Source organism: Macaca fascicularis, chromosome 7 (assembly GCF_037993035.2).
Source record: "Macaca fascicularis isolate 582-1 chromosome 7, T2T-MFA8v1.1".
In the NCBI taxonomy this organism is placed as follows: domain Eukaryota; kingdom Metazoa; phylum Chordata; class Mammalia; order Primates; family Cercopithecidae; genus Macaca; species Macaca fascicularis.
The window spans coordinates 10,464,336-10,487,608 of NC_088381.1; the positions used below are offsets into that span (position 1 = coordinate 10,464,336).

At 40.7% G+C, this 23,273-nt stretch overlaps 1 protein-coding gene across 3 annotated transcripts in view; it reads right to left on the reverse strand.

The window, feature by feature from the left end:
• The window catches only part of KATNBL1 (katanin regulatory subunit B1 like 1), a 67,293-nt gene that overhangs the window by 32,948 nt on the left and 11,072 nt on the right, over nt 1-23,273 (reverse strand). Inside the window, exon 2 of one of the 3 annotated variants that reach the window (XM_015452599.3) lies at nt 5,292-5,471. The exons of the other annotated variants lie outside the window; for them this stretch is intronic. The gene's annotated coding sequence lies outside the window, so the exon portion shown is untranslated. The remainder of the gene's footprint in view (nt 1-5,291; nt 5,472-23,273) is intronic. 3 annotated transcript variants of the gene reach the window in all.

A 23,273-nucleotide genomic window follows, 5' to 3' on the forward strand; every position in this document is an offset into this window, starting at 1 on the left:
CAAAAATACTCTTAAAAATTAAAAATAGGCTGGGCGTGGTGGCTCACGCCTGTAATCTCAGCACTTTGGGGGGCCGAGGCGGGCAGATCACAAGGTCGGGAGATTGAGACCATCCTGGCGAACACGGTGAAACCCCGTCTCTAACAAAAATACAAAAAACTAGCCAGGCGTGGTGGCCGGTGCCTGTAGTCCCAGTTACTCCGGAGGCTGAGGCAGGAAAATGGCATGAACCCGGAAGGCGGAGCTTGCAGTGAGCCGAGATCACACCACTGCACTCCAGCCTGGGTGACAGAGCAAGACTCCGTCTGAAAAAAAAAAAAAAAATTAAAAATGGGACATAATAAAGATAGCAAAAAACTCAAGAGAAGTTGGAAGAGAAACCTGAAGCTATCTCCCAGAACGTAGGAAGAAAAACAAAAAAAATCAGAAGACTGGCTTAGAGGGACTAACATCCAAATAAAGAGAATTTTAGAAAGAGTACAAGAGAGTAAAGGAGAAATCAAACAAAGAGATAATTTAAGAAAACTGTACAAGGTTGAAGGACATAAATTTCTAGATGGAAAGGGTATCACAGTGGATGAAAATAGACCTACAAGGTAGATTACTGCTAAATTTCAGAGTAGTAGGGAAGCTAGATAAGGTGAAAATATACAAACAAATAAAAAATAAATCCTAAAACCCAAATTTGGTCATGTAAAAATGACTGAGAGTAAAGACTTCAAAATTCTCAGGCAACCTTAAATTTTATATCCAGCCAAAGTATCAAGTGTGAGGGTAGGAGAAAGGTATCTTCAGATATGCTGAGTTCCCCAAAATTTCTTCACAGTAAGCAATAAGAGAAGGATAAACCAAAATACAGAAAGGTAAGAAATGGAAATCCAATAGGATATATGGAAGGGATTTCCCAGGATGATTATGAAAGAACGTCCCAAGATGAAGGCTGTGCACCAGAAGTAGAGGAAAACCAGTACACATCAGAACACATTAGAAGGGTAAGGAAAGAAGTATCCACAAAAATGAAATTAATTCATAATACCTGGTGTTCATTAGAGAGGAGATAGAGACCACTGGGGAAGAGTTAGAAGGAATGGCATATTTTTCAAGTACTATAAGAAAAGAAGTGTCAACCCAGAATCCTATCTGCAGAAAAAATATCCTTCAGGAATGAAGAGAAAACTATGACAATCTCAGATGAAAGAAAATTAAGGGAATTTTTTACCAGCAGATCTACCTTAAAAGAATGATTACAGGAAGTTCTCTCTAGCCAAACAAAACAAACAAACAAACAAACAAACAAAATGATGAAAGAAGGAATCTAGGAACACCAGGGAGACAGAAAATGGTGAGCAAAAATATAGGAAAATGCAACAGACTTTCATTCTTGAGTTTTCCAAATTATGTTTAATTGTTGACGTAAAAACTATAACACTATCTGATTTTGTTCAAAATACAGGTAACTAATTAAGAAACTAATTGAGACTTTTATAGGATAAGTGGTGGAGGTTAAAGGGACATAAAAAGAGGTAAGATTTCTACATTCCACTCAAATTGGTAAAATGACCACATCAGTAGACTGTGATATGTATGTGTAATGTAATAACTAGAACCATCACTGAAAAAGCTGTATCAAGAATTATACTCAAAAACACTACAGGGAAATTAAAATGGAATGAGAAACATGTTTACATAACCTGGAGAAAGGGAAACAAAACAAAATAACAAATCAATAAATAAAACCAGGGGAACCAAAGAACAGAGAGAACAGAAAACAAAAAATAAAATGATAGCCTTAAGCTCTGACATACCAATAACTGCATTATATATAAATGGTCTAAAAGTCATTTAGTTAATTAAAAGCCAGAGATTATCAGAGTAAATTCAGAAACATGATCTAACTATATGTTGTCCACAGGAAACTCACTTCAAAAATAATGATATAGGCATATGGAAAGTAAAAAGAAGGGAAAAAAAAGCATCATGCAAATATTAACTTTTTTTTTTCTTAATTCGCTTTGTCGTCCAGGTTGGAGCACAGTGGTGCGATCTCGGCTTACTGCAACCTCTGCCTTCCGCATTCAAGCGATTCTCCTGCCTCAATGGGACTACAGGTGCCCGCCATCACAACCGGCTAATTTTCCTATTTTTAGTCAAGATGGGGTTTCACCGTGTTAGCTAGGCTGGTCTTGAACTCCTGACCCCAAGTGATCCACCCCGCCTGGCCACAAATATTAACTTTTAAAAAGCAGGCGAGGTGTGGTGACTCACACCTCTAATCCCAGCACTTTGGTAGGCTGACAAGGCAAGAGGATTGCTTGAGTGCAGGAGTTCAAGACCAGCCAGGGCAACATACTAAGATTCGATTATAATAAAAATAATACAAATATAAAATAAGCAACACACACACACACATATGCATATATAATATATATGTACATACAGGTTGAGTATCCCTTACCTGAAATCCTGAAATGCTTGGAACCAGAACTGTTTTGGATTTTTGATTTTTTCAGATTTTGAAATATGTCCATTATATACTTACTGGTTATACACCCCAAATCCCAAATCCCAAATGCTTCAATAAGCATTCCCTTTGAGTGCTCAAAAAATTTCAGTGCTCAAAAAGCCTCAGAGTTGGTACCATTTCAGATTTGGATTTTCAGATTTGGAATACTCAACCTGTATGTGTTTTTAAAGAAACTATAAAATTAATTTTTCCTCTAGATGATAATGTACAATTATGGATAGTCTACCCTGTTTCATATGGGAGACATTTTTACTTCTTCATAGGCTAAAATAGTTTTCTAAAACTTTTTAAGAATGAAGGACTTGACACCATTTGTCAATACAAAATGCAAGTCAAAACTACTTGCAAACCTGTTGCACAGACAATGAGATAATGCTTCATAACCATTAATGGTTATACTAAAAAAGACAGACAATAACAATGTTGAGAAAGATATGGAAGAACTGGATCCCTCAGGCATTACTACAGGAATGTAAGAATACATTCAAACTTTGGAAAATAACATGGCAGTTTCTTAAAATATTAAATACAGATTTATCATATGACCCAGCAACTCCTACATAAACATGCAAAAGAAACGAAAACATATGTCCCAACAAAGATATGTATGCAAATATTATAACATTATTCACAATAGCCAAAAAGCACAAAACAACCAGAATGTCCATCAACTGCTGAATGAATAAAAGAAATGTGGTATATCTGTACGGAATATTACTCAGCAACAAAAAGGAATGAAGGGCCGGGCGCAGTGGCTCATGCCTGTAATCCCAGCACTTTGGGAGGCCCAGGCGGGCGGATCACAAGGTCAGAAGTTAGAAACCATCCTGCTGAACACGGTGAAACCCTGTCTCTACTAAAAATACAAAAAAAATTAGCCAGGCGTGGTGGCGGGCACCTGTAGTCCCAGCTACTCGGGAGGCTGAGGCAGGAGAATGGTGTGAACCCAGGAGGCGGAGCTTGCAGTGAGCCAAGATAGAGCCACTGCACTCCAGCCTGGGTGACAGAGCAAGACTCCGTCTCAAAAAAAAAAGGAATGAAGTGGCCAGGCATAGTGGCTCATGCCTGTAATCCCAGCACTTTGGGAGGCAGAGGTGGGCAGGTCACCTCAGGTCAGGAGTTCGAAACCAGTCTGGCCAACATGGTGAAACCCCGTCTCAACTAAAAATAGAAAAAAAATAAGCTGGGCATAGTGGCAGGCACCTGTAATCCCAGCTACTTGGGAGGCTGAGGCAGGATAATCACTTGAACCTGGGAGGCTGCAGCAGTGAGCCCAGATCGCGCCACTGCACTCCAGCCTGGGTAAGAAGAGTGAAACTTTGTCTCAAAAAAGAAAAAAAGAAGTACCATTACATATACCATATGTTTGAATACCATGTTAAGTAAAAGAAGCCAAACATAAAAGACCACATATTAAATGATTCAATTTAAATGAAAATGTCTATAAAAATAAAATTTATAGAGATAGAAAGTAGATTCGTGGTTGTCTTAGACTAGGATGGGAGTGGGAATAATTGTATATATAAAGGCACAAGGTTTCTTTTTGGGATGGAAATGTTCTAAAATTATACTGGGGTTGCCAACTGCACATTTCTGTGTACACTTACAATATACGTACAATCAGTATATTGTACATTTTGGTATGTACATTTAAAACAGGTGAATTTTATGGTATATAAATTATATTTCAATGAAGTTTTAAAAAGAGTGAAGGAAATCATAACTGTAAAGGTAAAGTCTCATTGCAAAGGAATTATACACTACAAATTCCATTTTGTTTCATGTCTTATGTGTTTGATAGCACCTTTGTTGGGGCAACAATATAGGATTATCCCTTTTCCACCAAGAGCATTTGACAATGCAACTGAAACTAGTTTAAAGCAATGGTTCAGGCCTCTATGTGCTTTTGAAGTGCTATTTGATAATACACAAAAAAGTGAAGAATCTCAAACGGTATTAGGGGTTGAAGACATTGATTATAGAAACCGGAAATGATAGCCTTTTAATGAAAAAAAAGGAACAAAAGAAATAAGGCATTAAGAGAATAAAAGATTGAGAAGGGGCCAATACACTAACTATATATAACTACCCTGAACACTGGATATAGTGCATATTTTCTTAAAGACAACACAGTGTTTGCTAATACCCCTTAGGGTATTGTCTTGAGAAGGTAGAAAAACAGAAGCATGTAGTAGGAATTGGAGGGATAAATTGTAGTAGCTATCACCTACCAGAAAAATGAAAAGGGATCTTTTTATATAATCTACTACAATGGCTGCCAAAAGATTAAACAGCTCTAGGCTGGGAGCGGTGGCTCATGCCTGTAATCCCAGCACTTTGGGCGGCCCAGGCGGGTGGATCATTTGAGGTGAGGAGTTTGAGACCAGCCTGACCAACATGGTGAAATCCCCTCTCTACTGAAAATACAAAATTAGCTGGGCATGGTGGCGCACTCCTGTAATCCCAGCTACTTGGGAGGCTGAGGCAGGAGAATCACTTGAACCCGGGAGGCAGAGGTTGCAGTGAGCCACTGTACTCCAGGCCGGGTGACAAGAGCGAAACTCCGTCTCGAAAAAAGAAGAAAAAAAAAAGATTTAAACAGCTCGAAGTGTTCACATACTCCATATCTACTTAAAATAATGAGAAAAACTCATCATACAGGAATGGAACACATCTGGACTTTTGTTTGTAACACCTTAAGTTACAGCTCAAGATCAAGTTAAGCTTTCTTTTTCCATTAATATACTACAATATATTTATCACTTACATTGTATTTAACTCTGTAATTTCACAAGGCAATTTCATTCCTCTTCTTGAAAAATCAAAGCATGGTTGTGTACAAAGAAACTTTCTCCTCCAGTTACTACTACACAGTCATTCCCACTATGGCAAAGGGTATGTGTAGTTATCTCTCAAGAATCTTGAAGTTGAAAACAGTTTATAACCACTATAATACAATACATAAAATAATAAATAAAAGGGTTTTAGAACATAAAAGCTTTAGCCTACTTTTTTTTTAACCCAGAGATGTCAAGTAACTAACCCAAAGACAGTTAATAGCAGATCACAGGACGTAGAATCCATGCCATTCAACCACATTTCTATTTTCATTAATTGAATTCAATTTGTTCTCAACTAGACTAAACATTTTCAATCCTGAATAACCAAACTTTAAATAGCAGATTCAAGCCAAATAAGATGACAGTACTAATTTTTCTGAGGAGATAACAACAGGTGGACAGGTGAACATAAGCTATAAGCTATCCACCATCCTTCCTTCATCTAACACGGGTAACCCTTTCCTCTCTTTTCTAAGGCCCACCAGGAGATTCATGGGGCCTTATCAAAAGTTTTCCCATGAGGCGGCTACCATGTAAACAATGGAAGGCAAGAGTGAACATGAACTTTTTTCTTCAAGAATTTCAGTAGGCCGGGCATGGTGGCTCACGCCTGTAATCCCAGCATTTTGGGAGGCCAAGGCGGGCAGATCATGAGGTCAGGAGATAGAGACCATCCTGGCTAACACGGTGAAACCCCGTCTCTACTGAAAATACAAAAATTAGCCGGGCGTGGTGGCGGGTGCCTGTAGTCCCAGCTACTCGGGAGGCTGAGGCAGGAGAATGGCGTGAACCCGGGAGGCGGAGCTTGCAGTGAGCCGAGATCGTGCCACTGTACTCCAGCCTGGGCGACACAGCGAGACTTTGTCTCAAAAAAAAAAAAAAAAAGGATTTCAGTGAAGGAGAGAGGAAGAGAAGGTAAACATTAGATTTTTCTGGGATAATCTTTAGGGCCTATATGTACTGATTCCTTCCTCCTAAATTCAGTGGCCAGACTCTCAATATGTGCAGCATTTCAATAACCGTATTATCTGTAGTTCTTATGTTTCATAACGCAATACAGATCAGGTTAAAAAAAGAAGGTGATAAGAACGGATCTAAGAAAGCCAAGGCTGATCTCAGTGGGACTGGTGCTTACAATGGAATATTAAAAACACTTTTCAAAGGCTGTTTTGTGAAGTGGAGGAAAGTCTGAAAATAATGGTTGTCTTAACTCATTTTGTGCTGCTACAACAGAATAGCTGAGACCGGGTAATTTGTAAAGAACAGAGGTTTATTTTGTATCTGGAAGCTAAGAAGTCCAAGACTGAGGGGCCCATATCTAGCAAGGGTCTTTTTGCTTTATCATCCCATGGTGGAAGGCAGAAGGATAAGTGGGCAAAACAGAAAGCAAAAGGGCCAGAGTTACTTTTATAACAAACCCACTTTCACAATAATTAACCTGCTCCATTCATGACAGAGCCCTCATGACCCAGTCACCTCTTAAAGGTCCCACCTCTCAATACTGTTGCATGGGGATTGAGTTTCCAACACATGAACTCTGGAGCGCACACTGAAACCACAGCAGTGGTATTTTTTTTGCTTGTTTTTTAACAGAGAAAATCTCATATGTTGCCCAGGCTGACCTCGAACTCCCGGGTTCAAGAGATTCTCCCACTTCAGCCTCCAGAATAGCCACGACTATAGGCACACAACATCTCACCTGGCTAGCAACAGTATTTTAAAAAGCAGAATAGAAAACTAAATGCATAGTATGATCCAGGTTTTTCAAAAGACATATAGATAAGATCTATCCATTCAAAAAAGGTCTATCAAAACATTAACAGAAATTATTTATTGCTGGTGGGATTATGGGTGTTCCCCCCCACCATCACTTAATATGTTTTTCTATTTTCTACAACAAACATGGATTATTTTTATAATCTGAAGAAATAAATATTTTAACTTAATGAGATCACTGTCTTATAAAACAAGGCTTAATCGCATAACTTCCTTATAGTAAACAAGTAAAAAAGATGGAAACGCCAATACATGGAGGTAATATTTCATAAGAAGAATCTATTTTAACTTTTCCAAGATTAGGACAACTTCATCTAACTTTCTCAGGTCTTGCTTTCTCACCTCAATTTGGACTTTGCTCCCACAAACCCTTTTTAAAAATCTTTGATTTCTCCCTTTGAACTTATTCCCCCATTCTGCTTTCAAACATGATCAGATTTCCCTGATCAACTCCTATACTCTTTCTCTGCTTCCCTTTCCTGCCAAATTTCTACAATGAGTGCTTTTTAGCTTCCATTTTCTCTTTAACTCTTTGTAAACTTGCTTTTATTTTGCTCTCTCATCTGAAAAAAAAATGCATCTTGAATTAAACCTATATAGGAGCCTTTATAGCACTGATGATGCTCATCAAAGTCAGACAAGCCAACTCTAAAGATATTGCTCATTCTTCATCACCATTTAGCTCTTTTGTCACTTCGTGGCCCTTCCCTGACCCTTTCTGTTCATACGACACAGTTGTCCTAGGTCTCCTTGTTCCCTTACCATTTTTTTGGTTCCTTTTCCTCCAGCAGCTCCTCTCTCCACTAAAATTGATGAAATATGCTTTCATGGCTCCAGTTATTTCTCTTGACCCAGGTCTTCCTTAATTTCTTTGTATTTGGCTCCTGGGTCAGCCACTGCTAGGTCCCAGTAAACACATCTAAAACAAATTTCTTCAATGTCAAGCCAACTTGCTGCCCTGCCTAGCTATCACAATTGAAATGACTGGCAAACTTCTCTCAGACTGGAAACACGGGAGTTGTTTTGACTTCTTTCTCCTCCTAACAAATCACTAAGTCTTCTCAAATTTTCCTTTAGGCAGGGCACAGTGGCTCACACCTGTAATCCCAGCACTTTGGGAGGCCAAGGCGGGAGGGTCACTTGAGCCCAGGAGTTTGATACCAGCCTAGGCAACATAGTGAGACCTGTCTCCAAAAAAAACCAAAGCAAAGCAAAGCAAACAAAAAACCTTCCTTCAAAATATTTCACAGATCCATTCAGATCTTCCTTTTTCCACTGTCAGAACTACAGCCCCGTAACTTCAAGCCTAAATCACCGTAACAATTATTTGATTTTCCTGCCACCAGTCTTCTCCTGGTCCTTGCAAATCAACCTATACAATCAATACCTATAGTGTTCATGGTAAAACACGACTACAGAATTTCCCAAGTAGTGCTATAGATTTTAACAGATGCTTTATTCTGTTCAAGTACATTTGGATATGCTGCACGTTAAACTATTTCCTGGAATTTAAGTACATTAAAAAGGCCCTAAGAAGTTGGCACAATTTTACTCCATGATTCCCAAACTTAGCCATCATCCTATCTTATTTTTATTCTAGCAGATACACATAAAATTTGAAAAATGTAGCTTTCCAAGACACATAGTTTTTGGAATTTTTTTTGCTACATCAAGACTAAACTATTTATCTAAATATCAAAGACATACTCTCATTTCTCTTCAGATCGTATTACTCTTTCACCTCTTAAATACTGAAGGTCTTCATAATTAGAGACATTACTATTAAAGATTAACAATTAATTTTTTAAAATAGAAGGGAGAAAACACAAAACATTCTAGCATATATATATATACACATATATACACATATATATATATGGGGATGGGGAGGAGAAAGCGTTTTGCCAAGGAAAGATTCCACTATGATGGTGTTAACGGTATCATTAAAAATAACAGCGAGACTTTATCAAAAATTTACCATATGCCAGGTGTAGGCACTGTAGACATATTATCTTCTATAGGTAAGAAAATAAAGGCATAAAATGATTAAGTAATTTGCCTGAGATTAAACAACGAAAAAAAGTAAGAGTCTGCACTGGAACCCAGTCTCCATTGCCTATATTCTTAATCAATACATGGTAATGCCTCCCAATTAATATGAGAGATTAAGGGCTGAATATATAACAGAGGATGCAGTTTTTATCACTTTCTAGCTCATGATTTTTGGCAGGTCATTTATTCTATTCTAAATCTGTTTTCTCAAATGCAAAATGAGAATATTGTTGTGAAAATCAAAATGAGATTACATGTAAGTTATTACTGCTATTATCACCAATAATATTTATAAGAAATATAAATATATACAATTATGGTGTTCTAGAAGGCAAATTTGACAGCATTGTAAAGCAAGTGAAATATAAACACATCTTGGTATGCCCTTGTTTAGAGTGACCATAGAATTTATCATCCAAACTAGGACACTTTTGAGAGTAAAAGGAGTTATTATTAAAAATTATGCTGGGACAATAGGCATAAATCAGATCAGTCCCAGGAATACTGGGATGTATGTTCACCCCACCTGAGGTAAATGTTTACTGTCCTAGACTGATTTATTGACGATTTTTTTCTACAGAAATGACTAACTACTCAGCAATAAAAAAGAAAGAACTACTAATAAACATGACAACCTGGGTAAGTCTCAAATGCATTAATACTAAGTGAAAGAAGCCAGATTCAAAAGGCTACATATTACACAACTTCATTTTCATGACATTCTAAAAAATAAATATGGATAAGAAAAATATCAGTGATTGCCAGAGACAGGAAGGAAGTTGACTACAAAAGGATAAGAGGAAACTTTTTGAGGAGAGGGACATGTTCTGTATTTTGATTGTGGTGATGATTACACAACTGCCAAAGCTCATGGAAAGGATACCTCAATAATCTAACTTAAAAGAAATTGGGGCAGAGAGCACAAGCTATCCATGGCTTTTCACTAGACTCAGACTCCTTGGACACTTGGCATTTGCTTGACAGAGCTGAGAAATATGGCGCCTCTTGGCCCACATCCATTCTTTTGTCTCCAGGAAACTGGTTACTCTTCAATCCTGGAGTTGCCAGAAACATTCCTCAAAGTATCTGGAATTTTTGTTTTGACTGGTGACTACCAAGGCCAGCCCTACCGGTTTTGTTTGCTCCCAGCTGTGTGGGCTGGGTCTGACCCTGCGGACCGGGGATGCCCTTTGTATGCAATGATGTGGGGTAATGCTGTGCTGTCAGGCCGATGGGAGTTAAAACTTAATTTGCAAAGGCCTCCAGGCTCCTTCTGCCCCTCCCAGCTCTCTGGAAAGCTTCCACTTACTATGCAGGTAGGTATCACAACTTACAGTCTGGGTAAAAAGTTAAAGACTCATCCAAATTTTTAAACGCTGGTGCAGCTAAAAAGATTAGGTCAAACAGATCCATGTTCAAATTCCCAGCTTTCCCGCTTAACTAGCTCTTTCATTTTTATTAAAACTAAGTGTTTCTTTTCTCTGAAACTTCTCTTTCCTTCCTTTCTACTCCATCGTAGCCTCTCTTGATGACTGAGTTCAAATCTTCCTCTTTGAAACACTTCTTTGAGACAGGGTCTTGCTCTGTGCCTAGGCTGGAGTGCCATGGTATGATCACAGTTCACTGCAGCCTTGACTTCCCAAGGTCAAGTGATCCTGCCCCCTCACCCTCCCAAGTAGCTGGGACTACAGGTGCCTGCCATCCTGCCCAGCTAATTTTTGTATTTTTTGTAGAGACGGGGTTTCATCATGTTGCCTAGGCTGGTCTCAAACTCCTGGGCTCAAGAGATCTGCCTGCCTTGGCCTCCCAAAGTACTGGGATTACAGGCAAGAGCAACTGTGCCGGCCTTTGAAGGACTTCTTGATCCCTGTCTTCGTTGATTTCTTCCTTCACTATCTCTTTTTGCACTTAGTGAATACTACACAGTTTAAGACTTTTAACAATCTACAAATAATTGAAGGCCTAAAGGTAAGATATGACTGGGCACTAACTAATCCAGGTGTGTATCCTCTTGCCAAATAGACTGCAAAACTTCTCTTGGGCAGCAACTGCATTTTATATATTTATGTTTGCAATGTAAATTTTAAGTCAATGATTATTAGTTAATATAAATGTATACCTATAGATATAACCTTAAGTGAACGAATGAATCATCACACTCAAAGTACTGTTACCAGAACACCAGGGGTTTTGTCTAGGTCCTGATGCTTGGCACACAGATAGCCAATCAGAGACAATGCAGGGAAGAAGGCTTTAATCAGGTGCTGCAGCTGAGGAAATGGAAGATCAGTCTCAAATCCATCTCCCTGACCAACTAAAATCAGGAGTTTATATAGCAGAGAAGAAATGTAACTGCATGCAGGAAAACAGGAATTAGGGAAGGGTAAGAAAGAAGAGTTGGTCAACAGGAAGCAGGTGGCCACTTGGACAATCATGACAGATAAATGGCCTGGTGTCTCACTGTCCAGATGCTATGATCTGGTAAGTTTTAGTTCCATGATACTGTCCGAGAGGTCTGACGGTTGGTTTCCTGAGAAAGGAATTCATAAAAACAAGAGTTACTTTCTCAAAGTTTTAAGACTGGGAGGGTCAATTTCTATGTTTATTGAAAGAAAACATAAACGTCCGTTTCAGCACCCTCCTTTCTACTTATCAGTCCCTCAATCATGGGAAGTCTGGTCATTGATCTTTCTGGCTGCTTCATGCTGAGGAGCGGCACTGTGGGCAACTATATACCATGAGTGACCAAATTGATGACAGTGGCTGCTGACATCATACCAGTTGCAGCAGGGAAGAGAGGTTGGGGCTGCACACTCCATGGAGCCAGTGGGAGCCCCGTCCCTTCTGAGTTGGGACAGGAGGTCCCCATGCCCCTGCAGTTGCAGACCCAGGTCTCCTGCTTTACTGAGCAAGCAGGAGCCCCGCCCAGGTGGGCTACAGCCGCCCACACCGCAGCTGTGGATCCCAGCCTCCCTGTACTCTTTGGGGAGCCAGGAACAGGCAGGATCTGCCTTCCGCGGTGCAGCTGCAGCCACTGCACCCATGGCTGCAGACCTGGGCTTCCTTCTGTAGGAAGCAGGCATTAGCTGGGGACAGGCGGGAGCCCTGCCTCTTCCAAACTGGCGGGGTAGGAGCTCCCCTGTGCAGCTGCGGCTGTCCTCCCAGGCATAGGACCAGGGCGCCTCTGCAGTCTACACCCTTGGGCGTCCCAGGAAGGATCCCCCTCCCCATCCCTGCAGGCTCAGGGGTGTCTGCTCCCACTGCCTGGCCTCTCTCCACTCCCAGCACCTGCTCTAATCTGAGAGCAGGGTTGAGGCCAAGCCCCAGGGCCATGAATGGCAGCGGGAGACAGACAAGAGTCCTGGGTGGAAGGGGGCGGGATCCCCAGTAAGGCCCCACCCTCAGGCCAGGGAGGACCTGAAGGAAGGGGGCTGGGCTGCCAGTCCCGATGACTAGAATGGGGACTCACGGTGCCTCTTCCGGGCCCACCCATGGCAGCCCACAGACCAACTGGCATGTAGTTCCTCCCCTCTGAGGTCCACAAAAGCCCTGGGCTCAGTCACAGCAGGGCGGCGGACGCCAGAGGATAAAGATGGCAGAGAGATGACAGGAGAGGATGACCAGCTGCAGAGTGGAGTATCCTCTCTGCTGATAGCTGGAGAAGATGGGACCACCAGCTGCAGAGAGGAGTACGCGCTCCGCTGAATGCTGCAGAGACGACCAAGCGGAAGAGAGAAGCTGCCCTATGTGCTGAGTGCTTCAGAGACCCGCGGAGACGTCAGAATGACTCAACTGCAGAGAGGAGCCACTCTCTCCAGGGCCTCCTCTCCACTAAGAGCTGAACACTCAACTGGACGACCTGCCTACAGAGAGGAGCTACCCACTCCTCTGAGCTGTTCTAACACTAAATACAATTATTCTTCACCCTTCACTTGCCTGTGTACCTCATTCTTCCTGGACAATAGGACAAGAACTTTGGCAAAGGCACTGCAGCCACAGAGGTTCTGGCCAGAATAATCGACACCCCAGAGATCCCATAACAACATGGCTACCCAGGAATCAAAGGCTAATCTAATACTATAGTTTTCCTCTGAAATACAGTATTTCTCTCTCCAGTCTCCCACTTCCACCAAAGATAAATCACAGCAGAACCAAGCCACCTGTAAAATAAGCTTCAGTCCAACTATACTTGGCCTGATTACCCATACAAAGTACAGCAAAAATCATTGTCCACATAGGCTCTTCTAAAAGGGTTGGAACCTATCACAAGGCCATTTCAGTCAAAGTCCTGGAAAAATAACCAGTTCCTCCATCGGTGTCCCATTATAAAAGAACACAGATTCTTACTGAACTCATGCAAACCACATTGCCACAAATTAAAGAATATTCACAAACAGGCCAGGCATGGTGGCTCACGCCTGTAATCCCAGCACTTTGGGAGGCCAAGGTAGGTGGATCACTTGAAGTCAGGAGTTTGAGACCAGCCTGGCCAACATGATGAAACCCCGTATCTACTAAAAATACAAAAATTAGCCAGGTGTGGTGGCAGGTGCCTGTAATCCCAGATGCTCAGTAGGTTGGGGCAGGAGAATCGTTTGAACCTGGGAAGTGGAGGATGCAGTGGCCCAAGATCACGCCACTGCCTTCCAGCCTGGGTGACAGAGCGAGATGCCATGTAAAAAAAAAAAAAGAGTTTTCACAAATAATTTATGAATTCTGGAGAAATTCACCTCAAATTCTGTATACTCAGCTGTGAAAGGCTATAAATAGCTCAAATGAGCTGGGTGCGGTGGCTCACACCTGTAATCCCAGCACTTTGGGAGGCTGAGGCAGACAGATAGTTGAGTACAGGAGTTCGAGATCAGCCTGGCCAACATGGTGAAAACCCATCTGTACTAAAAATATAAAAATTAGCCAGGCATAATGGCACATGCCTGTAATCCCAGCTACTTGGGAGGCTGAGGCATGAGAACTGCTTGAACCTGGGAGGTGGAGGTTGCAGTGAGTCAAGACTGTGCCACTGTACTCCAGGTTGGGCAACAGAGTGAGACTCTGTCTCAAAAAGGGGGAAGAAAAAAAGTTTTCCAGACTCTGAAAAACAAAACATAAAGTATCAGCAGTATTTCAAACAAAAAGCTGTACAAAATCATTTCAGTTCTCCATTAGTTCTGTCCATGCAATCAGCTTCTGCTCTGCTTCATACTGGGTTAGTAATTTTTATGAACACATCAGCCTTTTGGTTAGTCCTGGAAGTTTTCTCTCTAGTCTCATGGCACAATTTCCAAAGTTATCAGAGGTCTGCATTCAAGAGTCCTTTTCATGAACTCCCCAAAGAAGTAAGCCCTGGATTATAGCTGACTGTCAGCTGCTTTTTGGAAAGAATCAAAGCAAAACAATTGTGGACGACAAAAATCTCAGGACAGGCACAATTGACAAGGACATTTGGTTACTTTTGTGGCATACAAAAATGTAAAATAGAATTCATAACTGACATATTAATAATAATTAAGACATCAGAATTTTAGGAATTTCATACAACTTGGAACACATCTTTTTTTTTTTTTTGAGACAGAGTCTGGCTCTGTTGCCAGGCTGGAGTGCAGTGGTGTGATCGCGGCTCACCACAACCTCTGCCTCCTGGATTCAAGCGATTCTCCTGCCTCAGCCTCTGGTGGGATTACAGGCATGTGCCACCATGGCCAGCTAATTTTATATTTTTAGTAGAGATGGGGTTTTGCCATGCTGGCCAGGCTGGTCTCAAAGTCCCAACCTCAGGTGATGCGCCCACCTCAGCCTCCCAAAGTGCTGGGATTACAGGTGTGAGCCACTGCGCCCGGCCCTGGAACACATACTAATACCACATCTATATAAGTATAATCCAAAGAAAGTTAAACACCACCTCACATTTGATAATGCCTCCTTTTATAAATCTAACACCAAATAAGCCTAATAAGTCTCTCTTGGACTTCAGGGAACCCAATATCCAAAAAAGTCTGAGGCAAAAAGACTGATCTTAGAACTTGTAATTTTGCTTTTGGAAAGTCTGTCAAGTATCAAAGGTTTAAAAAACCTGGTATCACAAAATATGATCAGAGGTCACTATAAAATAGTCATTCATTTAAAATGAATGAAATGAAAAAAATGAAAAAAAAAAACCCGTTTACTCTTTGATAGAGAGGAGCCAGTTTCCTAAACAATAAGACTTAATAAAGATGGCACAAAGCTAACTAAATGTCTCTTCCCTCTCCTTTGTTCCCTGAAATTTACTCAAAAAGTAAACAAAAATATTTTATTATCTCATTAATATCACACACAAATTTTGTTCAAAAGAGAAAATCTAATGTTACCTTTGTATGTTTCAGTACTGGTATTTTAGGGTTCATTTCTCAAACAATTAAAAGGAAGTATATGAATTCAGTCCAGCATGTACTGATTCAGCACGACTATGTGTCAAGAGATGAATAAGAAGTACATTCTTATTTCTAAGAAGCTTACAATCTAGTGGGGACGAATGACAAGGAAGTCAATGAATATGAATAATGAATGCTATAAAAGAGGAATAGATACAGGTTACTAAAAACGCAGAAGCAGTTCATCTAAATTTAAGAAGCAATGAAGCATCCCAGAATATATCTTAGGTTGGGAAGGGAAAGGCTCTGCATAACCAAAGAATCAACAAACTGAACAGACAGTATCTACAAACTATACATCTGACAGTGGATCGATATCCAGAATTTATAAGGATCTCAGACAATCAGACAACTGAACAAAAAACCCCAGATAATCCCATTAAAAAACAGGGTGAGGACATGAATAGACATTCTTCAAAAGAAGACAAATGGCCAAGAAGCATGTGAACAAATGTTCAATATCACTAATCACAGAAATGCAAATTAAAACTACAATGAAATATCATCTTACACCAATCAGAATGGCTACTATTAAAAAGACAAAAAGTAACAGATGAGAAGGACATGGAGAAAACAAACTCATACACTATTGGTGGGAATGTAAATTAGTACAACCTCTATGGAAAACAACATGGAGATTTCTCAAAGAACTAAAAATAGAACCACTATGTGATTCTGCAATCCCACTACTGGGTATCTACCCAAAGGAAAATAAATCATTATATCCAAAAGACACCTGTACTCATATGTTTATTGCAGCACAGTTTATAATAGGAAAGATATAGAATCAACCCATGTCTATCAACAGAGGACTGGATAAAGAAAATATGGTATATATACAATATGGAATACTATTCAGCCTTAAAAAAGAATGAAATAATGTCTTTCGTAGCAACATAGATGGAACTGGAGACCATTATCTCAAGTAAAACAACTCAGACACAAAGACAAATACTGCATGTCCTCACTTAAAATAATATGTACATATGAAAGCAGTGTGGAATAATACAGAATGGAGAATCAGAGAGGTAGGGGTGGGAGGAAGGTGGATGATGAAAGCTTGCTTGATGGGTAAAATGTGTGTTGCTCTAATGACTGATGTACTGAACCTCCTGACTTCACCACATGCAATATATCAATGTAGCAAAATTGCACTTGTATCCTATAATCCCAGCTACTCAGGAGGCTGAGGCAGAACTGCTTGAACCTGGGAGGCAGAGGTTGCAGTGAGCCAAGATCCCATGACTGCACTCCAGGATGGGCGACAGAGCGAGACGCCATCTCAAACCCACCCCCACCCCCCAAAAAAACAAAAGAACACCCACGAATAATTTTTTTTTTTAAATTTTAACTATCTAATGACTATGTATTGGGAATTCTCCAAACCACACTGCATTCCTCAAAAGCAATTCTATTTTGTGGAATATACAAAATAGTTATGGCAACATGGAAACTGATAATAAATGGAAATAAATTTAGGGTCCTAAAAGTAACTTTGTGATTTATGAACATTTGATTTTTTTTTTTTTTTTTTTGAGACGGAGTCTCGCTCTGTCACCCAGGCTGGAGTGCAGTGGCCGGATCTCAGCTCACTGCAAGCTCCGCCTCCCAGGTTCACGCCATTCTCCTGCCTCAGCCTCCCGAGTAGCTGGGACTACAGGCGCCCGCCACCTCGCCCGGCTAGTTTTTTGTATTTTTTAGTAGAGACGGGGTTTCACCGTGTTAACCAGGATGGTCTCGATCTCCCGACCTCGTGATCCGCCCGTCTCGGCCTCCCAAAGTGCTGGGATTACAGGCTTGAGCCACCGCGCCCGGCCTATGAACATTTGATTTATAAATCTTTACCTTACTTGCTATATGATAAATCAATGTGTATCTGATTTTTTTAAACTATGTGTGCATGCTTATCTAAAATGTGTCTCAAAATAATAAAAAGTGGAAAGGGGTAAGCACATTCTGGCTTCAAAGAAAAAAGAAAATAAAAAGATTCATTAAAAAAAGATGTTACACATGTATCTTAAACATATCAATTTAAAAACTAAAAATCAGCCAGGTGTGGTGGCTCACACCTGCAATCCCAGCACTTCAGGAGACCAAGTGGGATGGCTCACCTGAGGTCAGGAGTTCAAGACCAGCCCGGCCAACACGGCGAAACCCCGTCTCTACTAAAAATACAAAAATTAGCCGGGCATGGTGGCACCCACCTGTAATCCCAGCAGCTTGGGAGGCTGAGGCAGGAGAATCGCGTGAACCCAGGACGTGGAGGCTGTAGTGAGTAGAGACTGCGTGACTGCTCTCCAGCCTGAGCGACAGAGCGAGACTCTGTCTCAAAAATAAAATAAAATAATTTAAAAATGGCTGGGCATGGTGGCTCATGCCTGTTAATCCCAGCACTTAGGAGGCTGAGGTGGGCGGATCACTTGAGGTCAGGAGTTCAAGACCAACCTGGCCAACATGGCAAAACCCAGTCTCTATTAAAAATACAAAAACCTGCCAGGCATGGTGGCAGGTACCTGTAGTCCCAGCTACTCGGGAGGCTGATGCAGGAGAATCACTTGAACCCTGGAGGAAGAGGCTGCAGTGAGCCGAGATTGCACCACTGCACTCCACCCTGGGTGACAGAACGAGACTCCGTCTCAAAAAGAAAGAAAGAAAGAAAGGAATCTAAACATGATGTATAATGCATCATCTATAATTTCTAGTTTGGGCTTATTTAAAGTGGCTCAAGAACTTGATACATTATCAGTACAAAATCCTACACTGTTATAGTTTTACTTCATTTATGTTTAGCTGTCTTACCTACACCTTATTTGATATACAGTTTTTCAGGCATTTGCCTTTGTCCAGACTACCCAAAGCTATACAATTAATTTCATGGAAACAATGTATTTTAAATTCCTATTTCCAATTGCTGTCTTCACTACATTGGGAACTAAGAAGCTTGGCAAATGTGGCAGAGAAACTGCTGCTCTCTACAAAGGTTTTTCCAACTTAGACTTCTGCTACTAGAGGTGGAGAACCACCATTTGCATCCATGATAACGCAAGATTCTGTCTTGTCAATGTTTTTACCTTTGAAAATTTGACAAACGATGAACAATGTCATGTTTTAGTTTGCTTTTGAAAAATTTAATGTGAAGTTGTATTTTTCTTACATGTTTAAACTGAAAAGACTAGGCAGTATAGTGTGACAGAGAAATATAAGTCCTAGAGTCAGACTACCTGGGTTTTAGTCCTGTTTTAACCATTTATTAGTTATGTACCATCTTAGGCAAGTTACCTAACCTCCTATTTTCAGAATAACCCTGTGAGGATTAAATAATCCACTTACCATAATGTCTGTAAATCGCTCTGTAAATGTTAGCTATTATCAAGTTATACACAAACATCACCTTTGAGGCAAGTTGCCTTTGGTGTAAGAAACATGATTCGTGGTATCAGCAAACTTTAATATCAGTTCCTAAATTTGTTGTATGTTTCTGTATGTGCATATGTAGCACAGAGAAAAGCATGAAAGGATAAGGGTTATTTCTAAATAGTGGTATTACATTCCTTTTTTCTGTTTATTTTTCTATAAGGTTAAGATTGAATTGTTGTCTTTGGCTTTTATCAATTTTTAACAGTAAAAAATATTACATTTTAAATAAAAGAATGAGGTTTATTTTTTGTTGTTGTTGAGATGGAGTCTCGCTCTGTTGCCCAGGCTGGAGTGCAGTGGCATGATCTCGGCTTACTGCAACCTCTACCTCCCAGGTTCAAGAGATTTTCCTGCCTCAGCTTCTCTAGTAGCTGGGATCACAGGCCACCACACCACACCCACCCACTTAATTTTTTTATTTTTAGTAGAGACAGTGTTTCACCATGTTAGCCAGGATGGTCTCAAACTCCTGACCTCAGGTAATCCACTCGCCACCTCGGCCTCCCAAAGTGCTGGGATTATAGGTGTGAGCCACCGCACCCAGCCGAGTTTCCTTTCTTGACACAAAAAGAGGACAATATGCTAATAGGAACTGATAAATTAAAACTTCTTAAGCCTTGCAACATACAAATTCTTAACTTATGTAAAGGAATATGAAATAATTGTAAAATTATAAAATTCAGTGACCTAAACCATTCTAAGAATTTTTGGTGGTATATACAGCTACATCATAGCATGTAGTACTTTCCTACCTAACTCCTGTTCAGACGCTTAAACTTCCCAAATTTTCCTGCTGTGAAATTCTCACCATCATCCCACAGTTTCTAGTGGGAGAAAGAGTCAAACAAGCAATTATGATACAACATGTCAAGCACTGAGATATCCCTGAGGATTTATCTAAGAGTTCCGGGAAAACAAACAAACAAACAAAAAAAACTGCTCTTAAACTATGAAATAGTAGATAGTGGTTTGAAGCAAAGATATTTAGAGAGTCATTTCACAGAAAGTAACAGCCTCTAGTCCAGCAGGACTTGCTGAGTAATCTCAATGAGTGTTTCTCTACATTTTAATCAATGTGTAAAATTTATTTCCATAACTACTATAAAAGTGTTCCCAAAAAATACTTCGCACTAAGCAGATCATGTGACCCAGTGTACAGCAGGTGGTACTTATCACAAAGAACAACCCAACAACAACAACAAAAACCCCATAGTTTAATGTTAAACCAGATTCAAAGAAAGATTACACAGTTCCATAAATGCGATATTCCTTTTTTAGGTATATTTAGTCAAGAATTGGGAAGGGGGACCGGCAAGGGCAGCAAAGACTTGTAGTCAAAAAGTAACAAGGCAAATGGAATGTTAAACTGTACTTTTTATAAAGTATGAGAAACTATTATATGGGTACAGCAATGATACATTCTGTTGACCTTGCTAGTTTTGTTTTGCACTCATTTAATCCCATTTAATCTGATTGAAGGTTACCATTTTGAAAGAATGTGTCAATTAAATGGGGCATGGATTCTGGGGAGGAGGTGAACACTGGAAGAAGAGTAAAGAGAAACAGAGACAAATACAGGCAGTGCTACTCGTGTACTGTGCAGCAAAAGGGTACCCCATCAGGTTACCTGTATTGTCTACACTTGTTAGGTTTATTCCTACAAAGAAAATAGATTTACTGGCCAGGCGCAGTGGCTCATGCCTGTATTCTCAGCATTTTAGGAGGCCGAGGTGGGCGGATTACGAAGTCAGGGGTTTGACACCAGTCTGGCCAACATGGTAAAATCCCGTTTCTACTAAAAATACAAAAATTAGCCTGGTGTGGTAGCATGAGCCTGGAGTCCCAGCTACTCTGGAGGCTAAGGCAGGAGAATCCCTCGAACCCAGGAGGTGGAGGTTGCAGTGAGCCTAGAATGCACCACTGCACTCCAGCCTAGGTGACAGGGCAAGACCCCCCGTTTCAAAAAAAAAAACAACAACAGAATATAGATTTACCAAATTAACAGAGCCTGACACTATTAAATATTCAAATCATAAAACTAAGTCCCCTCATCCTGATTCCATATGTGTCCAGAGTTGGCTCCTTCCCATGGGTTCTTGGTCTCGCTGACAACAAGAATGAAGCCATGGACCTTCACGGTGTTACAGCTCTTAAAAATGGTTTGTCCAGACTTTCTTCCCTCAGGTGGGTTCATGGTCCAGAGTTTGTTCCTTTGGGTGTGTCCAGAGTTTCTTCCTTCCGGTGGGTTCGTGGTCTCGCTGACTTCAAGAATGAAGCTGGAGGACCTTCATGACAAGTATTACAGCTCTTAACGGTGGTGCGAACCTAAACAGTGAGCATCAGCAAGATTTATTGTGAAGAAGGAAAGAACACAGCTTCCACGGTGTGGAAGAGGACCAGAGTGGGTTGCAACTGGGGCTCAGTGGCCAGTTTTTATTCCCTTATTTGACCCCACCCGTGTCCTGCTGATTGGTCCATTTTACAAAGTGCTGATTGGTTCACTTTACAGAGTGCTGATTGATCCATTTTTACAGAATCTTGATTGGTGCATTTACAATCCTCTAGCTAGACACAGAGCGCTGATTGGTGTATTTACAATCCTCTAGCTAGACAGAAAAGTTCTCCAAGTCCCCACACGACCCAGAAGCCCAGCTGGCTTCACGTCTCACATACTTGGAACAACTCAAAGTTGTTATCTCAACGGTTTACTATTTCCTGAATGATTGATCACACCACTTTCTCTCTCTTTTTATTTTTTTGAGACGGAGTCTTCCTCTTTCTCCCAGGCTGGAGTGCAGTGGCACCATCTCGACTCACTCCAATCTCTGCCTCTCGGGTTCAAGCTATTCTTCTGCCTCAGCCTCCTGAGTCGCTGGGATTACAGGTGCGTGCCACCACGCCTGGCTAATTTTTGTGTGTGTGTGTATTTTTAGTAGAGATGGGGTTTCACCATATTGGCCAGGCTGGTCTCGAACGTCTGACCTCTTGATCCACCTGCCTTGGCCTCCCAAAGTGCTGGGATTACAGGTGTAAGCCACCAGGCCCGGCCCACCTTCTCTTAATTCAGTTTCCCACTGAAAGCTGATTTGAGAAACGTCAAACTTGGGGAAGCAGATCAAGCATGAAAATAAAGATAGGTCTGGAGATTAAGTGGGTACAATACTGTATCATTTCAATCAATTTAGATCAAACTGAATTCCAACTTTCTTATGAGTGAGATACCCTGAAATAAAAATTACAAAACAGATGCCAAGTGAGAATTAGCTTTCCTACTACCTCTACCTCAGATATATTTTTTTTTTTTTGAGACGGACTCTTGCTCTGTCGCCAAGCTGGAGGGCAGTGGCGCAATCTCAGCTCACTTCAACCTCCGCCTCCCAGGTTCAAGCGATTCCCCTGCCTCAGCCTCCCAAGTAGCTGGGATTACGGGTGCACACCACCACGTCTGGCTAACTTTTTATATTTAAGTAAAGACAGGGTTTCACCATGTTGGCCAGAATGGTCTCAATCTCCTGACCTCGTGATCTGCCAGCCTCGGCCTCCCAAAGTGCTGGGATTACAGGCTTGAGCCACTGTGCCCGGCCTCTTCCTCAGTTTTAATCAAGTCTACTGAGTTTACTACATTAGGGAACTTCGACTAATAGTGGGAAAATAAAGTTAGAGAACTAGGTAGATGTTTATCACCATCCATAGTTGCGGACCTACAGGTTTTTTTTAAAACATAACTATGCCTTATACTGGAAAGTAGGGAGAAAAAAGTAAGGTAGCAAAACACTATGTTACCACTTAGGTTAAAAAGTGTGTCTCTGTGAGGGACTACTTGTATATTCACTAAATATCTTTTGAAGGATACAAGAGAAACTGGGTACAAAGGTCACTTCTAGTGAGAGGATATGTGTGGCTGGGGGGTAAAGGGAGAAGACTTTTCCCTTTTGGGCCTTTTGAAGTTTGTATAATGCGCAAGTATGTTTTAACTTAATTATAATGTATTAGTAGTATTATATAAATATTTTCTTAAATGGCTATATAAATACCTGAATCTTTGGGAAGACTTAGGGCTTCTTACACCTAGAAGTAGATGATTATGACTATTCTAGCATGTTTTGGTGAATTCGCCAAATTCCAATTTACTTTCCCTGTTAGAATAACTCAGTATTTTCTGGAAATATTCAACAGGGAGTAAAAAATACTCGATTCTGTTTTACCTGTCTTCTTGGACTCAAAAATGGAAAAATATATATAATTGGCCCTCTG